Source organism: Sus scrofa, chromosome 15, assembly GCF_000003025.6.
Source record: "Sus scrofa isolate TJ Tabasco breed Duroc chromosome 15, Sscrofa11.1, whole genome shotgun sequence".
Lineage (NCBI taxonomy): Eukaryota > Metazoa > Chordata > Mammalia > Artiodactyla > Suidae > Sus > Sus scrofa.
The window spans coordinates 25,063,833-25,086,981 of NC_010457.5; the positions used below are offsets into that span (position 1 = coordinate 25,063,833).

The following is a 23,149-nucleotide window of genomic DNA, read 5'->3' on the forward strand; positions in this document are numbered from 1 at the left end:
CCATTTGCAGCAACATGGATGGACTTGGAGGGCATTATGATAAGTGAAATAAGTCTGACAAAGACAAATACTATATGACATCACTTATATGTGGAAACTAAAAAACACAACAAAACTAGTGAATATAACAAAAATGAAAGAGACTCACAGGTATAGAGAAAAAACTAGTGGTTACCATTGGGGAGAAGGAAGGGGGGAGGAGCAAGATAGGGGTGGGGGGTTAAAAGGTACAAACTATTATGTATAAAATAAATAAGCTGCAAGGATGTATTGTACAGCACAGGGAAATACAGCCAATATTTTATAATAACTATAAATGGAACATAACTTTTAAAAGTTGTGAATTATGGAGTTCCCATCGTGGCTCAGTGGTTAATGAATCCAACTAGTATCCATAAGGATATGGGTTTGATCCCTGGCCTCACCCAATGGGTTAAGTATTTGGCACTGCCATGAGCTATGGTGTAGGCTGCAGATGAAGCTCAGATCTGGTGTTGCTGTGGCTGCGGTATAGGTTGGTAGCTACAGCTCTGATTTGAACCCTGGCCTGGGAACCTCCATATGCCACAGGTATGGCGCTAAAAATACAAAAGACAAAAAAAAAAAAAATACAATGACATATCACCTCACACAAGTCAGAATGGCCATCAGTAATAAGTCTACAAATAAAAAATTAGTGTATATATGTGTATATGTGTGTGTGAGAGAGAGGGAGAGAGAGAGACCGGGTCACTTTGCTGTACAATAGAAATTGACAGAACATTGTAAATCAACTATAATAGAAAAAATAAAAATCTTACAAAAAAAAATGCTGGAGAGGGTGTGAGGAAAACGGAATCCTCCTATGCTATTCGTAGGAATGTAAACTGGTACAACCACTATGGAAAACGGTATGGAGGTACCTCAGAAAACTAAATATAGAACTAACATTTGATCCAGCAATCCCATTCCTGGGCATATATCTGGACAAAATTATAGTTCAAAAAGATATGTGGGAGTTCCCATCATGGCTCAGCAGAAACGAATCTGACTAGCATCCATGAGGATGCAAGTTTGACCCCTGGCCTTGCTCAATGGATTAAGACTCCGGCATTGCCCTGAGCTGTGGTGTAGGTCACAGACGTGGCTCATATCCCGAGTTGCTGTGGCTGTGGTGTAGGCTGGCAGCTGAAGCTCCAATTCAACCCCTAGCCTGGGAACTTCCATATGCCACAGGTGTGGCTCTAAAAAGACCAAAAAAAAAGAAGATATGTGCACCCCTATGTTCATTGCAGCACTATTCACAATAGCCAAGACATGGAAACAACCTAAATGTCCATCAACACATGAATGGGTAAAGATGTGGTACATGTATACAATGGAATATTACTTAGCTATAAAAAAGAATGAAATATTGCCGTGGATGGAACTAGTGATTCTCATACTAAGTGAAGTCAGTCAGAAAGAGAAAGACAAATAACATGTGGTATCACTTATATGTGGAATCGTAAATATGGCACAAATGAATGTATCTACAAAACAGAAACAGACTCCCAGACACAGAGAACAGACTTGTGGTTGCCAAGGTGGAGTGCAGGAGAGAGTGGGATAGACTGGGAGTTTGGGGTTAGTAGATCCAAACTATTACATTTAGAATGGATAAGCAATGAGGTCCTACTGAAAGGAAATGCATATATTTTTATCATTGGGTCACTTTGCTCTACAGCAGAAATTGGCACAACATTATAAATCAACTATAATGAAAAATTTTTTAAAACTTTTTTGCCTCCTTCTTAAGTACTTAATTTGAAAAATGGGGTTTCACATTGTCTTTTAGATTTTTATTAAGATTTTAATGAAACTTCAGAAAAAACAAATATTTTTTTGGTTTTGATATCTTATCCAAATACAAAGGCGATTTTGCTCATCTGTCTACATATTTGGCAGACAGGGCAAGTGTAGTTCTGTGAACTCCATTCAGCCTACAAACTCCAACAGAGAAAATTCAAAGGCCTTACCTGCTGTCTTTTGCAACTCGTACACAGTGTGGCTATGGGGGTGAGGGCTACTTCGTGGGATACCAAAGCTCTCACGATGAAAGGTTTGGTGACTTCCACCTCCTCAAAACATGCAAAAGCTAAGTAACATTCTAGATGGAAGGAGAGGGTCTCCATTAGACATGATGGTTGTCCTTGTTGTCAGAAAAGATGTTAAAAAGTTGCCTGGGAGTTCTTGGTGTGGTACAGCGAGCGGGTAAGGGGATCTGGCCTTGTCTCTCTGGCAGTGCAGGTTTGATCATTGGCCCAGCACAGTGGGTTATGTATCCAGCATTGCCACAGCTATGGCATAGGTCACGGCTGTGGCTTAGATTCAATCCCTGGCCCAGGAACTTCCATATGAAGCAGGTATGGCCGGAAAAACAAAACGAGTTCCTGTTGTGGCACAGTGGTTAACGAATCTGGCTAGGAACCATGAGGTTTCGGGTTTGATCCCTGGCCTTGCTCAGTGGGTTAAGGATCTGGCATTGCCGTGAGCTGTGGTGAGGGTCGCAGACGTGACTCGGATACCGCGTTGCTGTGGCTCTGGCGTAGGCAGATGGCTACAGCTCCAATTAGACCCCTAGCCTGGGAACCTCCATATGCTGCAGGAGTGGCTCAAGAAAATGCAAAACAAAACAAAATGTCACCAGAAAAGGACAACCAATTTAAGTAGGATTTTATTATATCTTTTCTAAAACTGGAAGTTATTTGTAATTTCATAAGTTCAAACAGCACTGTGTTTTAACACTATTTTCCCCGAAAGAGAGGTTTAACTTATGATATCCAGTGAGCTTCAACATGTTTAAAAGAAAGGACATTTTTAAACAAGGATATCTTACCTAATGAATTACCAGATGCAAAGGAGCTACCAAAACCAGTCTGGTGGTACAAAGCACATGGACATTTCTGGAGAGCTGGACACTAATTCTTATGATCTAAAAACCTGCTGCTTTATGACCCTAAGGATTCCGTGCTCAGATGATTTTATTGAGGGGTTGTTCCCTTGATGCCATCACGCTGACCTGACAGCCAGAATCAGTGTAACGAGGGCTGAATAACAGCAAAATTCCAAGTCAAAGAATTTTATGTTTGACCACATTCTGCTTGATCACTACCTAGAAGAAAGATTTCCTAAAGGCTGCAGGCAAGGAAATGGAAGGAGGTAAAAGAGACTCTGTACCGTAGGACAGAAATGTCATTTTTTTTTTTTTTAATGATACTTATTTTAAAAGGGACATTGGGAATTCCCATCTTGGCTCAGTGGTAACCAACCTGACTAGGATCCATGAAGACGCAGGATGGACCCTTAGTCTTGCTCAGTAGACTAAGGATGCGGCCTTACCATGAGCTGCCGTGTAGGTCACAGACGCGGCTTGGATCCGGTGTTGCTGTGGCTCTTGTGTAAGCTGGCAGCTTTAGCTCTGATTCGACCTCTAGCCTTGTGCTTTTTAGGGCCGCACCCACGTCATGTGGAAGTTCCCAGGCTAGGGGTGGATCGGAGCTATAGCTGCCTTCCTTTGCCACAGCCGCAGTAGACCTGTCACTGGAATACAGGTCTACTCTGCCTCTGGCGCTGCGTTTAAGTCCCAGGGATGCAGAGCCAACTGAGACGTGGTTGCTGCCCTCTAGGGACTCTCAGTTGAGTGAAAAAACCAGACACAAAACCGGCAACAGAGCCACGTGGAGGGCGCGGGAGGGAGGTTCTTCAGGCAACCCTGGGGCGGGCCCTACCTGGCCCTGAGGAGGCCCCCGGGGAAGGCTTCCCGGAGAAGGTCAGCTCGAACAGGAGCGCGAGGGCGGGGGCGGGGCTGGAATCCCAAGGGGCGTATGAAAAGCCAGGCCTGCGCCCAGCCGCTCTCCGGAGGACCGGCTCCCAAGGACCCACGTCTCCCTCCTGGACTCCGATCCCCCGCGCCCCGGCCCATCCTCCGGCGAGGCATCACGCCAGCAGCGCCGGTCTCCCGGCTCCGCAGAGGTCGGGGCTGCGAGGGCTGCGGGTGCGCGGTGGTCCGAGCCCCTTAGGCCCCGCGCGGCCGCCGTCACACCCCCACCTCCGCCAGCCCCTCGGCCATCCCGCCAGCCCCGAGCCCGCCCGGCGCCCTGCGCCCCGCCGCCTCGCCCGGGCGTGTGCTGGCTGCGCGCCTGCAGCTGAGTCAGCCTGTGAGTCAGCGCTCCCGACCGCTGGCCGCCGCGTCTGGGATGCAGCCGGGACTGGCGCGGGGAGGCGACAGGGGGCAGGGAGGGGAGGATGGGGGAGGCATGGGGGAGGGTAGACGGAGGGAGGGAGGGCCCTTTCCAAACCCAGGGTTTGCCACCTATGGCCTGCGGGTCATTTGTTCAGCCTGGGAGCTAAAAATGGTTTCTATTTTTATTTTATTTTTTAATGTTTGAGAAATACCAAAAAAATGATTTATTTCGTATCAGGAAAATTATACAAAATTCGCATTTCAGTGTCCTTGAAAACTTTTATTGGAACAGTGGTGCTAATTTGTTTCTGTATTGCCCATGGCTGATTTGCACGCCAGGTGCGGAGCTGGGCAGTTGTGTGGCCCCTTGAGCCTAGACTCCAAGCTCCGTACCTTCCCAGGAGGCTTGCTGTCTGCATTCTGGAGGGCGCTCAGCCCTGCTGCTAAGGAGACAACTCAGTCTGTGGACAGTGCGTTCTGGGGTGGTGGCGGCCGGAGACTCTGTCCTGAGGCGGATTCCGACCCAGGCAATAATTCCAGCCCAGCTAAGCTAGCCCAGGGTTTGTCAACCGGCAGGAGAGCCCTCAGCACAGGCGCCCCCAGCCTCCCTCCGTGAGGGCTGAACTTGCCGGGCTCTGGGGCAGAGGGCTCCCCGGTACTGCCTGGGAGTTTTGTTCCTCCCCATTTCTGGAACCCCTGTACTCTGCTGCGTGGCAAGGTTTTGTTCCTCCCCATTTCTGGAACCCCTGTACTCTGCGGTGTCGCAAGGTCCCCCATGGGGCCACATACTCCCAGCTGCGTGGGTGTTGCTCCCGGTTACCCATTAACCAGCTAGTCCTCTCATAAAGTTTCAAGGAAGTCAGGCCTGCACATTTATTGCCTAGTGGATCCGAGAAATGTGACATGCCTTATCACCTGCAGCCTGGAGCAAACTGTCTTGGTGACCCAGGTTCTGGCCTTATGACAGCTGTGGTTTAAGGTAGTGTTTTTCAAAGAGAAGGAAGGAAAGAAAGAAAGAAGGAAGGAAGGAAAGAAAGAAGGAAGGAAGGAAGGAAGGAAAAAAGAAAGGAAAGAAAAGAAAAGAAAGAGAAAGAAAAGAAAGAAAGAAAAGAACCTCCACAATCCTCAGTAAGAAATAAGTTTTGCATGGTTAACAAAGTTTCACAAAACTACCCCTATTACAGTGAGGCACTCTATAGCTATTGTCTATTCCTTTTTCTCTCTTTCTTTGAAAGAAAAGTTTCCTAGAAGATATATTTTTATAGAGACTGTTGTGGAAAGTGTCAAACACAGAAAAGTCAAGTAGTGTAATCAAATTCCACACACAAGTCCCTTAGCTTCAGCAATGAACGTTTTGTCCATCTCATTTCATCTATTCTCCTCCCTTTTTCCTTGAACAACTTTCTGTTTTTTAAAAAATGATAATCATGAAACACTAAATTGATTTTATGACTTACTTAATGCAACACAAATGTGTTTGGTGGCATCCAGACAGATGTCTTGTTTCTTTTCAATACAAAGCACAGCAGCAAGAAAGGAGAGACTTCCTTTTGGCAGAGACTTCCTAGCTCTCAGTCACCATGATACTTCTTGACTTCTTTTGACCTAATTCGGAGCCCCCAACTTCCATGGGTAATTAATACGCTTAGCTGTTTGTTTATACCTGAAGTGTATTGACTCCCCAGGGAACTGTGATAACATGGATGGGGGGAGGGGAGAAACAGGAGATAGGAAGGACTGACTTTTCAGTGTACCGTTTGAATTTTTTTTTTTTTCGATAGACGCACCTGCAACATGTGGAAGTTCCCAGGCTAGAAGTCGAATTGGAGCTGCAGCTGCCTGCCTATGCCATAGCCACAGCAACGCAGGATCTTGAGCCATGTCTTGGACCTACACCACAGCTCAGGGCAATACCAGATCCTTAACCCACTGAGCAAGGCCTGGAATCGAACCCTCATCTTCATGGATACTAGTCGGGTTCGTTACCACTGAGCCACAACGGGAACTCTGTATAGTACTTTAAACATTTAAAGAACTTTTCACAAAACTACCATGAGATACCACCTCACACCAGTCAGAATGGCCATCATTAATAAATCCACAAATAACAAGTGCTGGAGGGGCTGTGGAGAAAAGGGAACCCTCCTGCACTGTTGGTGGGAATGTAAACTGGTACAGCCGCTATGGAGAACAGTCTGGAGATACCTTAGAAATCTATACATAGAACTTCCATATGACCCCACAATCCCACTCTTGGGCATCTATCCGGACAAAACTCTACTTAAAAGAGACACGTGCACCCGCATGTTCATTGCAGCACTATTCACAATAGCCAGGACATGGAAACAACCCAAATGTCCATCGACAGATGATTGGATTCGGAAGATGTGGTATATATACACAATGGAATACTACTCAGCCATAAAAAAGAATGACATAATGCTATTTGCAGCAACATGGATGAAACTAGAGAATCTCATACTGAGTGAAATGAGCCAGAAAGACAAAGACAAATACCATATGATATCACTTATAACTGGAATCTAATATCTAGCACAAATGAACATCTCAGAAAAGAAAATCATGGACTTGGAGAAGAGACTTGTGGCTGCCTGATGGGAGGGGGAGGGAGTGGGAGGGATCGGGAGCTTGGGCTTATCAGACACAACTTAGAATAGATTTGCAAGGAGATCCTGCTGAATAGCATTGAGAACTTTGTCTAGATACTCATGTTGCAACAGAACAAAGGGTGGGGGAAAAAATGTAATTGTAATGTATACATGTAAGGATAACCTGACCCCCTTGCTGTACAGTGGGAAAATAAAAAAATTATTAAAAAAAAAAGAACTTTTCAGAGGTACACAAAGATCTCAGGAACAAATGTAACAGTCCTGTACCTGTCACCAAGTTCATGCCCTCTGACTTTGTCCCACTCCCCCGCCCCCCATAGCTCCAACCAGCTCAGCACTGCCTGGGGAGTGGACAAAGCCAAAGAACTAGCATTTCAAGCAGCAGTGACAACTGATCCCATCAAAACTTGAGTTGAAAGTTATTTGCCATTCTGTAGACTGTCCCCCTCCTTCCTGACCCTATCTACCAGCACCCAGTCTTTTTTTTTTTTTTTTTTTGGCTGCTTTTCAGCATGTGCAGTTCCTGCACCACAGCAACCTACTTAGCAGCACTGTCAACTCCAGTTCCTTAACCCGCTCTGCCAGGCCAGAGATTGAACTTGTGTCCTAGGGTTCCAGAGATGCCCCTGACACTGTTGTACCACAGTGGGAACTCCCACCCAGTCTTTTTATTTTCAAAATCTGGAATTACCACAAAGTTGCCAATGTGACACCCTTCACTCAGATCACCCTAACGTTAATGTCTCTTGTGACCACAGTATAAGGATCAAAGCCAGGAAATATACAATGACATAATACTATTAACTCATTTATTGAACTTATTTGAATTTTGCCAAATGTCCCACTAAAGTCCTGTTTTTGGTCCAGGATTCCATTCAGAATCCCATACATCATTTAGTTGTCATGTCACCTTTGTCTCCTCCCATCTGGGCCAGTTCCTCAGCCTTTCCACATCACTTCGACATTTTGGCCAGTTATATTGTAAGACATTCCTCATTTTTGTTTTTTTTTTTTTGTTTTTTTTTTTTTTTGGAGGGGGGGCATACCTGCCGCATATGGAAGTTCCCAGGCTAGGGGTTGAATTGGAACTGCAGCTACAGGCCTATACCACAGCCACGGAACACCAGATCTGAGCTGCATTTGCGACCTGCCCCGCAGCTTGCAATAACACCTGATCCTTAAACCACTGAGCAAGGCCAGGGATCAAACCCCAATCCTCACAGAGACTGTGTTGGGTTCTTAACCCGCTGAGCCACAAGGGGAACTCCCTCACTTTGGGTTTGTCTGATGTCTTTTCATTACTAGATTGAGGTTATGCACCAGGGCGAGAACACCACGGAAGTGATGTTGTGCCTGTCAGGACACCACATCAGGGATTGCTGATGTGCCTCATTACAGGGATATCTCATTTTATTGCTCTTTACTTAACTGCACTTCACTGATGTTGCTTTTTTTTTTTTTTTACAAATTTAAGTTTGTGGCAACACTGTGTCAAGTAAGTCTATCAGCACCATCTTCCCAACAGCATTTGCTCACTTTGTGTCACTGTGTCACATTTTGGCTGTTCTCACAGTATTTCAGAATTTTCCTTATTATATTTTTATGCTGGTCTATGACCAGTGATCTTTGGTGTCCCTACTATGACTCACTGAAGGCCCAGAAGATAGCACTTTTTAGCAATAAAGTATTTTTATTTTTTTAAATTCTTTTGTCTTTTTAGGGCTGCACCCTCGGCATATGGAGGTTCCCAGGCTAGGGGTCCAAATGGAGCCTACGCCAGAGCCACAGCAACACGGGATCCAAACTGAATCTTCGACCTACACCACAGCTCACAGAAACGCCGGATCCTTAACCCGCTGAGCAAGGCCAGGGATCAAACCCTTGTCCTCATGGAGGCTACCTGGGTTGGTTAACCACTGAGCCATGACAGGAACTCCCCAATAAAGTATTTTTAAATTAAGGTATGTACATTTTTTTCAGACATAATGCTATTGCACACTTAACAAACTACAGTACAGTGTAAGCACAACTTTTATATGCTCTGAAAAACAGGCAGTTCATGCCTGTGACTCATTTAGTTTCGATATTTGCTTTATTGCAGTTGTCAGGAACCCAACCCAAAATATCTCCTAGGTACAACTGGACTAGTTGTGGTAACTTTGATCTCTTGGTTAAAGTGATATCTCCCTGAGGTTTTTCCTCTGTAAAGTCACTATTTTCCTTTGTAATTAACAAACATCCCGTGGGGAGTAGCTTTATGATTAGGTAAATATCCTGTTTATTTCCGACATTTTCCCTCTAATTTTAGAATCCATCAACAATTATTGTTCACAACAGTTATTACTGTGGTTTTTACCAAATGGTGATTTTTCCATAACCATTGCTCTTTCTACATTTGTTAACTTGAATTCTGTTGTTCAAAAGAGCTGTCTCTTCCCTCCATGTATTTATTTATTCCATTATTTTATAACTGGACTTTTGGAGGTTTGTTTCATTCTATGGGTTATAACCCATTACTATTACTTCTATATTTTTCTCAAATGGTACCACATTTGACTACTGGGAGCTCCTTCCAGGTGGTCCCTGTGTCTTCATGGCCCCCATCAGCCTTACTGTCTGACACAAGGTGTTCCAGGCTCACCTCATACTTTCCCTGCTCCAGCTCAGAATCAACCCTTTTTCTAGGAGCCCTAGTTTGTTTTATTGGAGAACAGTGTTTAGAAAGTAAGATCTAGGCATGAGTCAGATTAAACTGGCTTAAATGAAAATGCAGACCTGAGCTGGCACTGAGGCAGCTTGGGAAGGAGAAGGGCAGCTATGCAGGGCCAAGAAGAGAGGCAGGGAGACAAATGGATGGTGAGATAGGTGAGCCAGAGCGAGCCTAGGCAGGGAGGGCAGCCTGGTACTCAATCCTTGACTGGGGCTCCATGGGGAGCATGACCTCCCCGCAAATGAAAGGAGGGATTCAGAGCAGCAGTGCCCCTGCCCAGTCCACTGTGCTCCTTGCAGAGCTTACCCCTGGGGGGTACACTTGGGGCTGGAGTTGAAAGGGAGAGGATGATTTTTATTTTCTTTGCATTAGTATTGTGTGATTTTATTTTATTTTATTAATTTATTTTTGCATTTTAGGGCCGCACCCACAGCATATGGAGGTTAGCAGGCTAGGGGTCCAATCAGAGCTATAGCTGCCAGCCTACGCCACAGCCACAGCAATACCAGATCCGAGGCCCATCTGCGACTTACACCACAGCTCATGGCAAGATCCTAACCCAATGAGCAGGGCCAGGGATCAAACCCACAACCTTATGGTTCCTAGTCAGATTCGTTTCTGCTGTGCCATGATGGGAACTCCCTGATTTTTTTTTAAACCACAGCATTTATTATTTTGAAAACTGTACAGAAAAGATCTATTATTCTGTTTTTTCTTTAACAATGTCTGTATTACTTCCTTTCCTCAATCTGAAGAACAGTGGAGGGGACATAGATGGATTGTTACAGAGGGGCTCAACCACCACAAAATGATTGTGTGGGAGTCCACCTGCACTCCAGTTCCCAGTGATGAAATCCTCAGGCCTCAGAGAGATAGGGGCTTCCAAACTCTCCTGATTGCCACTTGAAGAAAAAATGCTGGAGAGGGTGTGGAGAAAAGGGAACCCTCCTACACTGTTGGTGAAATATAAACTGGTAAAGCTATTATGGAAAACAGTACCGAGGTTCCTCAAAAAGCTAAAAATGGAGTTGCCATATGATCCAGCAATCCCACTCCTGGGCTTATATCCAGAGAAAATTCTAATTTGAAAAGATACATGCACTCCTATGTTCATGGCAGCACTATTCACAATAGCCAAGACCTGGAAGCAAACTAAATGTCCATTGACAGATGAATGGATAAAGAAGATATGCTACATATACACAATAGAATATTACTCCATAAAAAAAGAATGAAATGCCATCTGCAGCAACGTGGATGGACCTAGAGATTATCATACTAAATGAAGTCAGTCAGAAAGAGAAAGACAAATACCATATCACTCATATGTGGAATCTAAACTATAACACAAATGGAGTTCCCATTGTGGCTCAGTGGAAACAAATCTGACTAGCATCCATGAGGACACAGATTCAATCTCTGGCCTCGCTCAGTGGTTTAAGGATCTGGCGTTCCTGTGAGCTGTGGTGTAGGTCTCAGATTTGATTCAGATCCCGTGTTGCTGTGGCTGTGGTATAGGTCAGTGGCTACAATTCCGATTTGACCTCTATCCTGGGAACCTCCATTTGCCATGAGTGTGGCCCTAAAAAGATAAATAAATAAATAAATAAATAACAAATGAATTTATCTGTGAAACAAATGGACTCACAAACATAGAGAATTGACTTGTGGCTCTCAAGGGATAGGGATGGAGGGCTTTGGGGTGAGCAGACTATTATATACAGAATGGATAAACAACAAAGTCCTACTGTATAGAGCAGGAAAGTATATTCAATATCCTGTGATAAACCATGATGGAAAAGAATATGGAAAAAATATATATGTATAAACCACTTTGCTGGACAGCAGAAATTAACACAACCTTGTAAACCAACTATACTTCAATAAAGACTTTTTTTTTTTTTCTTTTTAGGGCTGCATTAGTGGCATATGGAGGTTCCCAGACTAGGGCTTACACCACAGCCACAGCAACGGGGGTTCTGAGCCCCACCTGCAACCTACACTACAGCTCATGGCAATGCTGGATCCTTAACCCACTGAGCAAGGCCAGGGATCAAATCAGCATCCTCATGGGTCCTAGTCAGGTTCATTAACTGCTGAGCCAGAAAGGGAACTCTAGATTTTTTTTTTTAGTGTCAAGAGCTGGATGAAATTAGGCTAAGGGTCATAAAGAGATTTCCTACCCTTATTCTATAAGTCTGAAATTTCTAATGTAACATAATTTCTAAAATAACATAAATGTTTTGTCCTTCATCTGCCTATGCAACGAGTTACTCAGCAAACATGCACAGCTGGTCCTATTCAGAAGCAGGCAAACAAGATGAAGGTAGGAGTGCTTTCTGCCTCCTTGGAAAGCAGCCTATAAGCAGCTGTAGAGGCCCTTGTAATGACAGAGATGAGCAGAGTGGGAGTGAGGGCTGGCAGCCTGGCAGGATGGGAGTGTGACTGTAGGAAACTCTTCTTTCTGAGTCTCGGTTTCCTCCCCCAGAAAACAGAGCAGCTAAGACCTGCTCCCCTGGGTCGTCAGCATATGGGAGGCTGGGGAGGTCTGTGGAGGGAGCAGGAAAGAAGGGATCTGTCAGCAGAACTGCAGGCCTTAGAGGTGGGGCTGGTTGAGGTTTTGGGTCTGGGGAGCAGGGGTTTATGAGAACAACTATGAGGGACTAGAGGTGCAGAGGCCTCACAACTGGAGGTCACATAACAGAATTTAAACTTCATCCTATGGGCAAGGAGGCCAGTGAAGTGCTCCATGAAGGGGAGTGCCATGGCCAGATCTGTATCCTTTACACTGACTCAAGAGATTCCTTCAGCCACAATGAAACTGGTCAAAATCTGACACTAGGCGCTTGGAAGACACCCTGTGAGGTGACTCAGGGATAGAAAAGGGAAGCTGGGGTTTCCAGTGAACGGCTGACAGGGAAAGCAGGCAGGCTGAGGCATGAAGGCAGCCAAGTCCAGGGCTGTCCAGGCTCTTGAGACCTGGCCCTGAGGTCAGCCTCTGCAGGTCTGCCCTGGAGAATCGCTTCACCTGGACCCAGGACTTTTGGGCCCTGAACCCTCACGGGGGCCAGGTATTCAAGCAAGCAAGGTGGATGTCACCATACAGAGACACACAGGTCCAAGCTGGAATCCTTCCTCTTCCACCTACATATTAGGTGACTTTAGCCAAGTCAGTTAACTCTGGCCTGGCCTGCAGTTTCCTCACTGTCAAATGCAGGGAGCAGAGAGCGTGAAGGAGTTAATGTGTTTAAAGTCTGCTGTTAAGTCCCCAGTAATAAGTCACTCTTAATGTGATCGCATGGTCTTCTTTTATAGATGAGGTGGCTGAGGTCAGAGAGGTGAAGGTACTTGCCCAAGGCTGCAGGACAGGCAGAACAAGGAGCCAGGCGGTGGTCTGACCACGCAGCCCACGTTTATTCCCGAGCTGCTGCCACGCCAGGCCTCGCTTCCACAAGAGCCCGGGGCTGCCCCCAGCCTGGAACGACGTGGTCCTTTACCCCTAGTCCCCCATCGCTTGTGCAGCGGTGAGTCACCGCCCCCACGCCTGTGAGGAGAACCCCCTCCCCAGCTGCCCAGACCTGGTTGCCAAGCAACAAGACACAACAGACGTAAACACACGATCCCTGCGGTACCCGTGAAGCTGTACTTTCCCCGCCCCTCAGCCTTCCCACGGCTTCTCCTGGTTTGGGGTTCCCGCTGAGGGCGAAGGTGGATTCCCTGGGGTGGAGCTCTGCTCCGGCGACGGCGACAGGAGGGGCGAGGCTGCTAGAGAAGGAAGAGGAGAGGCCGCTAGAGGCAAGGGCAGCGCTGACTTTCACCGCTCCCCTGGGTTTGGTGCGCCCGGGCCGGACTTCCTGAGACCCGGTCCAGGACAGCAGGAAGGTTCTTGCCGTGGGAGTGCGGACCATTTCCCTGAAGCACGAGGGGCTTCTGCTGCCCTTGGGGCCGCGAGCATCCTGCTTGGGTCTTCAGGCCTGCATGGCCCCTCTCCTGGAACCGCGCTTTCCTTGATGCACCGCCGCATCAACCTGGTTATTCGCTTGAACCGCGGACGTCTTGAGTGGGACCCCCTGGGCCCCACACTTGCCTGCTGGGCCCAAGACTGAGAGCGCAGTTAACAGCTTGATTTTAGGACTCGTGTCCTACTCAGGCACTGAATTTGGGGCTGCATATATGTATCTTTCCATTAACCCTCACAATGACATTGTAACGTAGGTTTTTAATTTGCTTTATTAGGCTTAACTCACACACAACAAAGTTCACCAATTTTACGTATACAATTCAATAAATTTTGACAAAAGTATACAATCTTGTAACTATCACCGCAGCGTTTGTAGAACCTCCCCATCACCCGTCTGCAGACAATCCTCCCTCTTGGCCCCTGGCAACCACTGACTGCACCAGCTTTACCTTTTCTAGACTTTCCTATAAACGGAATCATGTAATCTACAGCCTTTCGTGTGGCTTCTTTCACTTGGCATTATGGTTCTGAAATTCATCCACACTAGCACTGGTTTGTTCCTTTTTTGCCTTGGGTTGTATCCAGTTTGGGGCTGTCATGAAAAAAGCCACTATGATCAGACATGTACAAATCTTTGTGTGGACATGTTTTCATTTCCCTTGAGGAAATACTAGGGGTGGAATTGCTGGTTCATTCAACAGGTATTATAATTACCTCCATTACATAGATGAAAGATTGAAGCTCAGAGAGGTTAAGCAGCTTGCCTGAGCTTATACAGCTTGGCAGAAATCCAAAGCCAGGTCTAATCTGTGTGAAAGTGGCCACCCATAGATTTTTTTTTTTTTCTCTACCTATGGCATGTGGAAGTTCCCCGGGCAGGGATTGAACCCAATCCACAGCATCCACCTTGACCACTGCAGTGACAATGCTAGATCCTGCACCACAAGGGAACGGAAGAAGCAGAAGTTTTTTGTGTTTTTTTTAAGGGTCGCACATGAGGTCCATGGAAGTTCCTGGACAAGGGCTCAAACTGGAGCTGCAGCTGCCAGACTATGCCACAGCCACAGCCTCACAGGATCCAAAACTTGTCTGCGACCTACACCACAGCTTGTGGCAACGCGAGATCCTTAACCCACTGAGCAAGGCCATGGACGGAACCTGCATCCTCATGGATATGAGTTGGGTTTGTTACCACTGAGCAACAACTTCAAAGATGGGTATTTCTTGAGTTGAAAATACTTCTTTGGTCCGCAATCACTGCAGTAACGTGTACATGGGCTGAATTAGCTGCATTCATGTTCCTAGCCTGTGTTAAGTACACTGACACTGAGCACAGTGGGTGCACAGGGACATAGGTCACTCAGATAGCACTTTAGGAGGTGACTTCTAACAACCTAAATGGCAGGACTGCAGGATGTGTGGTTTTTTTTACTTTCAAAGTATCTTGAAATATCAAGCTTTCACCCACCTGTGTGAATATCCATTGTGCATTTCCTAACTCCACCACTCCTTTTACACTTGTTAGTGGATGCTCTTGTGCTAGAGGGCTTGTCCTTCTTCCTCATTTATGTCTGTCAGTGTGCCTCAAGGGTCATCACCATATGGGGGAGAATTCATTACTAACACTTTTTAATGTTCAACGTGTCCCATATTTAGCCAGAAGCAGTCCCTTTAGGCTGTGTCTTTTTAACATGCGGAGCCCTTCCATACTCCGTGGTGTGAGATGTCCCAGGCTCTCACATTTCTGCACCAGCCCTGATCCCTTTAATGAAGCATGTCATTCAGAACCAAGACTGGGGCACTAGATATACTCATTGTCTCTGACATGTCTGAGTTATAGGTCCCCTCAGGCTATGGGGTCATAGGGAAGCAGGGTTAGGTGAAAGGCAGGGCCCTGAGACTGGTTGTGTGTAAGGGCTCAGCAAAGCCAGACATCAGCCTACAAGGGAATCTATAGTAAAAGCTGGGTTCACCAGGTGAGGGAAACCCAAGCCAAGCCAATCACACAGTGCAGTTTCTCTGCTCAGAAATCTCTCTACAAACTTTATAAACCTCTGAGGAAGATGTTTTAGCTCTTCTTGCTTCAGTGTGAGTTACTTCCAAGGCAGAGGACGTTCTCAAGGGTGGTGGAGGGTCAGGGAGAGTGGGCCCAGGTTTGGTGGAGGGAGGGTGGTCTCAGGGGCTCCCAATGGTAGACCGTGTCTTCCACGGTGACAAAAAACCACAGAGATTTCTCCTGGCACAGACCTGTGCTGTGCTTAAGGCTGAATGGCCAGCTGGCTCATGGCAGCCTGGTCATCGGCGTGAACTCCACTCACTCTCTAGGTGGTGACTCACAATGTGGGGCCATGGTCTCAGAGCTGGTCTCCCTGAAAATACCTGTGCCTTTTGGTTATGCTGGGTACCCACCACTCTGAAGGGCCTACTGGCTCTGTGACCTAGTGGGGCAGGAGCAGTGCTGGGTTTTTGTGGGCAGCAGGTGGGGACAGATGCTGTTTCAATGGCTTTTACATGCCTTACCCCACCGATGCCCAATCCTGGGGCTGGACGCCTTCTTCTGTCTTCAGATGAGAATGCTGAGTGAGCCAGGCTGAGGAAGGCAAGCACCAGTGTCTTATCAACACCAGTGTGCTCTGTGGTTCAGCCTGGCCACAGCCACCAGGACCGGCCATGGGGATGGCAGCCACCGTTTGAGGGCACAGGGAACCCCACTGAGACTGGTTTGAGCAGTATGGTGCACCTAAAGGGTCAGTGACATTGCTGCCTCTTGGGACCCTGAACCCTGCCCTGCTCAGCTTCAGCCAAGCTGGCCTATGATGAAGAACTAGTGCAGAAAGGATCCCAAGCCTTATGACTGGATGTGCAGAAACCATTTGCAGGAGGACCTACGTCATACTGGGTGACAGGTATGGTGAGCCCTAAGGATGAAGATGACTATTTACTCACCTCTGCTGATGTCAACCTCCTTGGTGATGTAGGTGGGGATGGGGGTCCTGCAAAGCAGCTCTGAGAGGAGGCTGGTAGGGACCTGGCCTTAGGCAGAGAAGTGAAACAGGCATGGAGTGGGAGGGCTGAAGAGGCGGGCTCCAGGACAGGGCTACTCCACTGGGTGTCCCATGGACCCGGAGACAGCAACCCAACCTTCTGCCACTGCTTCCTCTTCGGCAAATTCTGCTGACCTACTTCTCAGGGTGTTTGTGAAAAATAGCTAATAAAACTTGGTGAATTAAAAGAAAGTGGGGAAGAGGCAGAGAGAGAAGGAAAAAGAGGAACAGGAACAGAAGAAGAAGACAATATAAACAGGAGAAAGAGAACAAATAGCTAGTCCTTATTTTGTTGACAGACGTCAGAAGTGAGGAGGGGATATTAGAGGGTGGCTGCAGTGGTGGAGACCACCAGGAGGCCCCAAGCAAAGAGCCACCTTCTACATAAACCAGTTATTACTGCTTACAATCTGATGTTTTTTGTATTGGCCACACTCAAGGCATAAGGAAGTTCCTGGGGCCAGGACTGAACCCAGGCCACAGCAGTGACACCACCAAATCCCTAATCACTAAGCCACCGGGAAACTCCAATATAATTTGATGTTTTAAAAGTATATCTTTTAGTATACAGTCTTAGAATGCACTAACTCAGATAAACCATTTGATTTAAGTACCTCTGGGTGCTTTTCCAAAATAGGAGGTTCTCCCCCAATAGAAATCTGTAATATTCCTTTTGTGTTGTAAGTATAATGAGCTCACGCTGGCACAGGCCTAAGGGAATGTGAAAGGGACAGTCACATTCAGTTTTACTTCTTGGATCTAAGTTAGCACCGGGATCTCACGTAGTCGCTCTCACTTTGTCTCAAAGGCTGAGGACAGAGAGAAGTTTCTCTAATATGCTCATTGGCTCTACATATATCTATTTTATGAACATTTCTCATTAAAAAGAACAAAGGTAAAAATTTTAGTGTATATATATAGCTATTCAAATTTATGTTTGCAAGTATAAGGTGAAATGAAGTGAAACTACTTATGCTATGTAAGTGAAAAAAGTAGAATATAAAATTACATGTACAACCACCTAATAAATGTATCTAAAAATTTAAAAAAAAAAATCCCAACAACAAAAATCTACCTATAGAGAAAAGACTGGATGAAAAAGCTACAGAAGGAATTGGAGGTTTTTTTTCCCTTGTGTTTTCCATTTTTTTTTCCCTCTTCATTTTTTGCTGCCCTGCAGCATATGGAGCTCCCAGATCAGGAATCAGATACAAGCCGCAGTTGCAACCTAAGCTGCAGCTGCAGCAATGTGTGATCTTTAATCCACTGTGCCAGACTAGGGATCAAACCCATGTCCCAGCTCTCCCAAGATGCTGCTGATCCCATTGCACCAAATGGGGAGCTCTCCATGTTTTCTATTAATATGTATAACATAACAGAAAATAGGTAACAAATATAATTTTAAAGAAGTGTATGGGGGAGTTCCCATTGTGGCTCAGCAGAAACGAATCTGACTAGTATCCATGAGGACGCAGGTTTGATCCCTGGCCTTGCTCAGTGGGTTAAGGTTCTGGCATTGCTGTGGGCTGTGGTATAGGTTGCAGATATGCCCCAGATCTGGCATTGCTGTGGCTAATGGTGTAAGCCAACAGCTACAGGTTTGATTCGACCCCTAGGCTGGGAACCTCCATATGCCATGGGGGTAGCTGCCCCCCCGCAAAAAAAAAAAGACAAAAAAAAAAAATAGAAATGTATGTATTAGAAGCTGATAAAAGAATTAGAGATGATCAAGTTTATAGAAAATTCAAGATAATCTATTAGAAATACTTCAAATGGTCTTTCTCCAAACTCAGAAAATTTCTTGTGCAATCCCAAACAGTAGAAATTACTCTTCTTTGGTTGTGGAAGCACTGTGCACTTTTAATCAGGGGACTTACCTTAGTACCTTAGTATGTTTTACTTTAAAGAGTGAAGTGAGGCATTCCCTTGTGGCTCACTGGTTACCAAATCCGACTTGTATCTACAGGGGCTCAGTTTCAATCCCTGGCCTTGCTCAGTGGATTAGGGATCTGGCGTTGCCATGAGCTGTGGTGTAGGTCACAGATGCAGCTAGGATATGGCAGTTGCTATGGCTGTGGCTGTGGCAGAGGCCAGCAGCTGCAGCTCTGATTCTACCCCTAGCCTGGGAACCTTCATATCCTGCAAGTGCTGCCCTAAAAATACCAAAAAAAAAAAAAGAGTGAATCGAGTTTCTACCCAACTGCCCTGAGGATGACAATGCAGACAGTACAAGATATGCTTAAAGGGTTCCACTTGGGCTCCCCAAGTCCTGGCTCTCCCCCTGCTTCTCTGGCAGACACTGCTGACTGCTACGAAATGGCCCCCCATGCCTCAGCTCCCCTGGGTTTCTGCCCAGCCCCAAGGTGAGGCTTGCGGGGGCTGGACCATCATGATGATGCTTTGCAGGCACAGGCATGTGGCCCAGCTCCCGCCAGTGAAATGCTCCTGGTGACAGATGTTTACCCTCTGCTCATGTGAAAGAGCCCTGTGGTCCAGCCTGGGAGGGAGCTCTGCCTCCAGCCCCATCCACCACTGCTGTGTAGCCCCTCGTCCTCACTCCCTAAGACAGCAGGGAGGTATTCTAGGATGGAGGGAGGGGGGAAGACAGAGGGGCAAAGGAATAGTCTCTTGAGGAAGGGTCTCTCAAGGAAGGTATTTGGACTGGACACTTCCACTGATTTCCCTTTAGCTGGTACTTAGTCACATGGCCACATTCAGCTGCAAGGGAGACTGGGACATGAACTCTTTATTATGTGGGCCTATGTACTCAGCTAAAATCTGATGACTTTGGAAAGGAAGGCATGAATTGGGGGCACCATTAGAGGCCTTGCTGCAAAAACAAGAGGCAGTCTGCTGGGGGGCTATAAGTGGGTTAGTCGTATGATAGTTGATCTTGGTGGGCCTGATCTAATCATATGAACTCTTTAAAAGTAGTTTACTCTGGCTGGTAGCAAAAGAGGAAGTTACAAAAAGACAACCCACAGAATGGGAGAAAATATTTGCAAATGAAAAGATCAAGAAGGGAATATTCTCCAAAGTATACAAACAGGTCATTCAGCTATCAAAAAACCTAAATGACTCAATCAAAAAAAGTTGGCAGAAGACCTAAATAGACATTTCTCCAAAGAAGACATATAGATGGCCAAAAACACACATGAAAAGGTGCTCAACATTGCTAATTAGAAAAATGCAAATCAAAATTACAGTGAAGTATCACCTCACACCAGTCAGAATGGCCATCATCGAGAAGTCTACAAACAATAAATGCTGGAGAGCGTGTAGAGAAAAGGGAACCCTCCTACGCTAAATGTCCATTAAGAGATGAATGAATAAAGAAGATGTGGTACACATGTACAATTGAATATTACTCAGCCATAAAAAAGAATGAAATAATGCCATTTGCAGTAACCTGGATGGACTTAGAGATTATCATACTAAGTTAAGTCAGAGAAAAACAAATATCATATGGTATCTCTTACATGTGGAAACTAATAAAAAATGATACAAATGAACTTATTTACAAAACAGAAAAAGATTCACAGGCTTTGAAACCAAACTTGTGGTGACCAAAGTGAAAATGTGGCGGGGGAGGGATAAGTTAAGAGATTGGTATTAACATATACACACTACTATATATAAAATAGGTCAACGAGGACCAACTGTATAACACAGGAAACTACTCAATATTTTGTAAATAACCTACATGGGAAAAGAATCTGAAAAAGAATTATGTATAACTAAATCACATGCTGTACACCTGAAACCAACACAACATTGTAAAGCAACTATACTCCAATTTAAAAAAGAAAAAGAGGTCAGATATTCAACATGTAAGGGGGGTCCAGTGTGTAAGAAATCCTTGGTTGCTGGCTTTGAGGATGGAGGAGGTCACATGGCAAGGAATGCCAGTGGGTTCTAGCAGCTGATAGCAAGCTCTGGCTGACTGCCTGCAAGGAAATGGGAACCTCACCTGTACAACAACCCACAACTCTACAGGAAACTGAATTCTGCCAAGAGTGAGGTTGGAAGCACATGTTTCCCAGGACCTCTAGATGAGAACTCAGGCCAGCTGACATCTTGCTTTCAGCCTGTGATACTGACCAGAGAACCCAGCCATGATGCTGATGCTGACCTACAGAACTGTGAGCTAATAAACAAGTGTTGTTTGAAGCCACTAAGTCTGTGGTGTTTGTTATGCAGCAAAAGAAAATAAATACACCCCTTGGAGGTTTTCCTTCAATCCTTGGGCATACCTGTGCCATTTTCCTTTCTGCTGCCTTGGCACCTCATAACCATCCCTGCCATAGGGCAAGTCACTTGGTATTATAATGATTCATTTACCAGTCTGCTCTCCTCACAAACTCTGAGTTCCTGGGAGGTGATCAAGACTACCCCTTTATTTCTATAATCCCAGGCACAGAGTAGAGAGGCAAAAGCAAAAAATATATTGAGGAGTTTTGTGTGGTGCAACGAAAACGAATCCAACTAGTATCCATGAAGATGTGGGTTCGATTCCTGGACTTGTTCAGTGGGTTAAGGATCCAGCATTGCTGTGGTGTAGGAGGGTAGCTACAGCTCCAATTAGACCCCCAGCCTGGGAACTTGCAAATGCTGCAGTTGCGGCCCTAAAAAGCAAAAAAAGAAAAGAATATATCGAAGTTTTCATCCAGGAAAAAAAAACCCAAGATCACTAATTTCTAGTAATATATACTAAAATGATCCCGGGTGCCAGAGATTTAGTGTCTAAGCAAGAGTCTCAGTAATGTAAAAAGAGATTTTTACAAGAAAAAAAAGAAAAAAGAACATGTTATTAATATACATGTGGGGTGTTTCTACGGAGCCAGTGGTAGATGAAGTCCCCAGGTATGGTAGGGAGTGAAGGAGTGAGCAGAGGTGTGAGGAAAAATTCATCTCTATATCTAGACAACTTAAACAAATACTGAGTGCCTGCTATATGGTCAGGCCAGGAACTGTGGAAAACAATATAGACTTTAAAATTTAAACCTTGGTGTTCCTGTCGTGGCTCGGTGGTAAACGTATCCGAATGGTATTCATGAGGACGTGGGTTTGATCCCTGGCACTGCTCAGTGGGTTAAGTATCTGGCATTGCCATGAGCTGTGGTGTAGGTCTCAGATGTGGCTCGGATCCCACGCTGCTGTGGCTGTGGTGTAGGCCTCCAGCTACAACTCCGATTCAACCCCATGCCTGGGAACATTGATATGCCGTGGGTGTGGCCCTAAAGAGACAATAAAATAAAATAAAATAAAATTGAAATCTTGCCCAAGCTTAGAAAAATATCCTTTTTTTCCCCTTGTGGCATACCAGGCTTTAGAATGTTAGAACCGAAAGCAATGGTAAAGACTGATTTTATGCGTACATAATCTTAAAAGTCCTCCATTTTTTAAAATAAGTAGAAACAAACATTTTCTATTTAGCTTTGTATTCTTGAGGTCCTACAGTATTAGCTTTTCTTGGTGTTGGCTGCCTAATTCTCTGCAGAACAGATGAACCATTATTTATCAAGCTCAGTCTTAAAGTCGTTTAGGTTTTCAGGCTTCCACTATTATAAAAACCTGCCAATGAATATCTTTGTTCCTGCTCCTCTAACAACTCCACTAACGGGTCTGTAATAAGAATTCCTGGAAAGGGACCCAGATATTTTATTATTCCATAACACCATCTCCCCTAGTCCTTGCCCCACAGATGCCAGCTCCCTTAACCCGTCTATGGTCTTGAGTTGGCCAGGTGCTTACCTCTGAGCCTGGTGAGTGCTGCTCCCGTCCCTCTCATTTTAACTGCTGAGTGGTCTGGAAAAGACAGCAAGAGGGTGGGATCCATAACGTACTGCGAAACCAGGCAGACGCTGAAAGAGGGAAGAAACGGCACAGGAAATTGAAAGGGGCATTTGAGGAAAGTGATGGGGTGTTAAAGATATTCTCTGGGTCAGTGTAGTGTGGGCTAAAAACAGCTGAAATGCAAGTCAGTCATATCACTGAGGCCTCCAATGCTATCCTGGGGGGGACGGGAGTGAAGAAAGGACTCGGTGACAGCGACTCTGTCTGTGTCTGTGTTTTAGACTGTGTCGCTAGCTCTCCAGGTGTAGAAGCCTCTAGCGGGAGGCTTCTACATTCGCTAAACTCGAAAAGTAATTCCTACAAGAACTAAACAGAGAACTGTAAAACTGAGAAAGGTGGTCTCCAGGGGGGTGGTTTATAGTCAGGTGACAAGCCAACAAGAATTTAAGTACTTTGGATAAAAATTCTACACACGAGATCCACAAATGAATAGGAAAATAGATGGCTTTTTGCCAGCAAACGACTTGCCATGGACTTGGAGGAGGTTGCGGCCTCTTCTTCTGCTGCCCCGCTCAGCCCGAAGCCCATTGAGGAGTCCCTCTTCGAGGTTTGCTTTGGACTCTCCGCCGAGGACTCCCGCAGACCTAAGGAACCAAGGTGCCCGCGCGTGCACTCGAGGTCAAGGTCCAAGCGGCACGGACACCGAACCGAGCGAGGTAGCAGCGCCAGGGGTACGCGGCTGTGAGCAGCTAGCCAATGCGCAGGCGCGGACACGCCCCTCGGCCTCGGCGCGACGCTCCAGGC

General features: G+C 45.9%; 1 long non-coding RNA gene across 1 annotated transcript; it reads right to left on the minus strand.

Moving 5' to 3' along the window:
- Window positions 13,757–22,413, minus strand: LOC110257077. The gene is made up of 2 exons (XR_002339296.1): window positions 22,304–22,413; window positions 13,757–21,174 (listed from the first exon to the last, which is right to left on the minus strand). It is a non-coding gene; the product is annotated as an uncharacterized LOC110257077 (long non-coding RNA).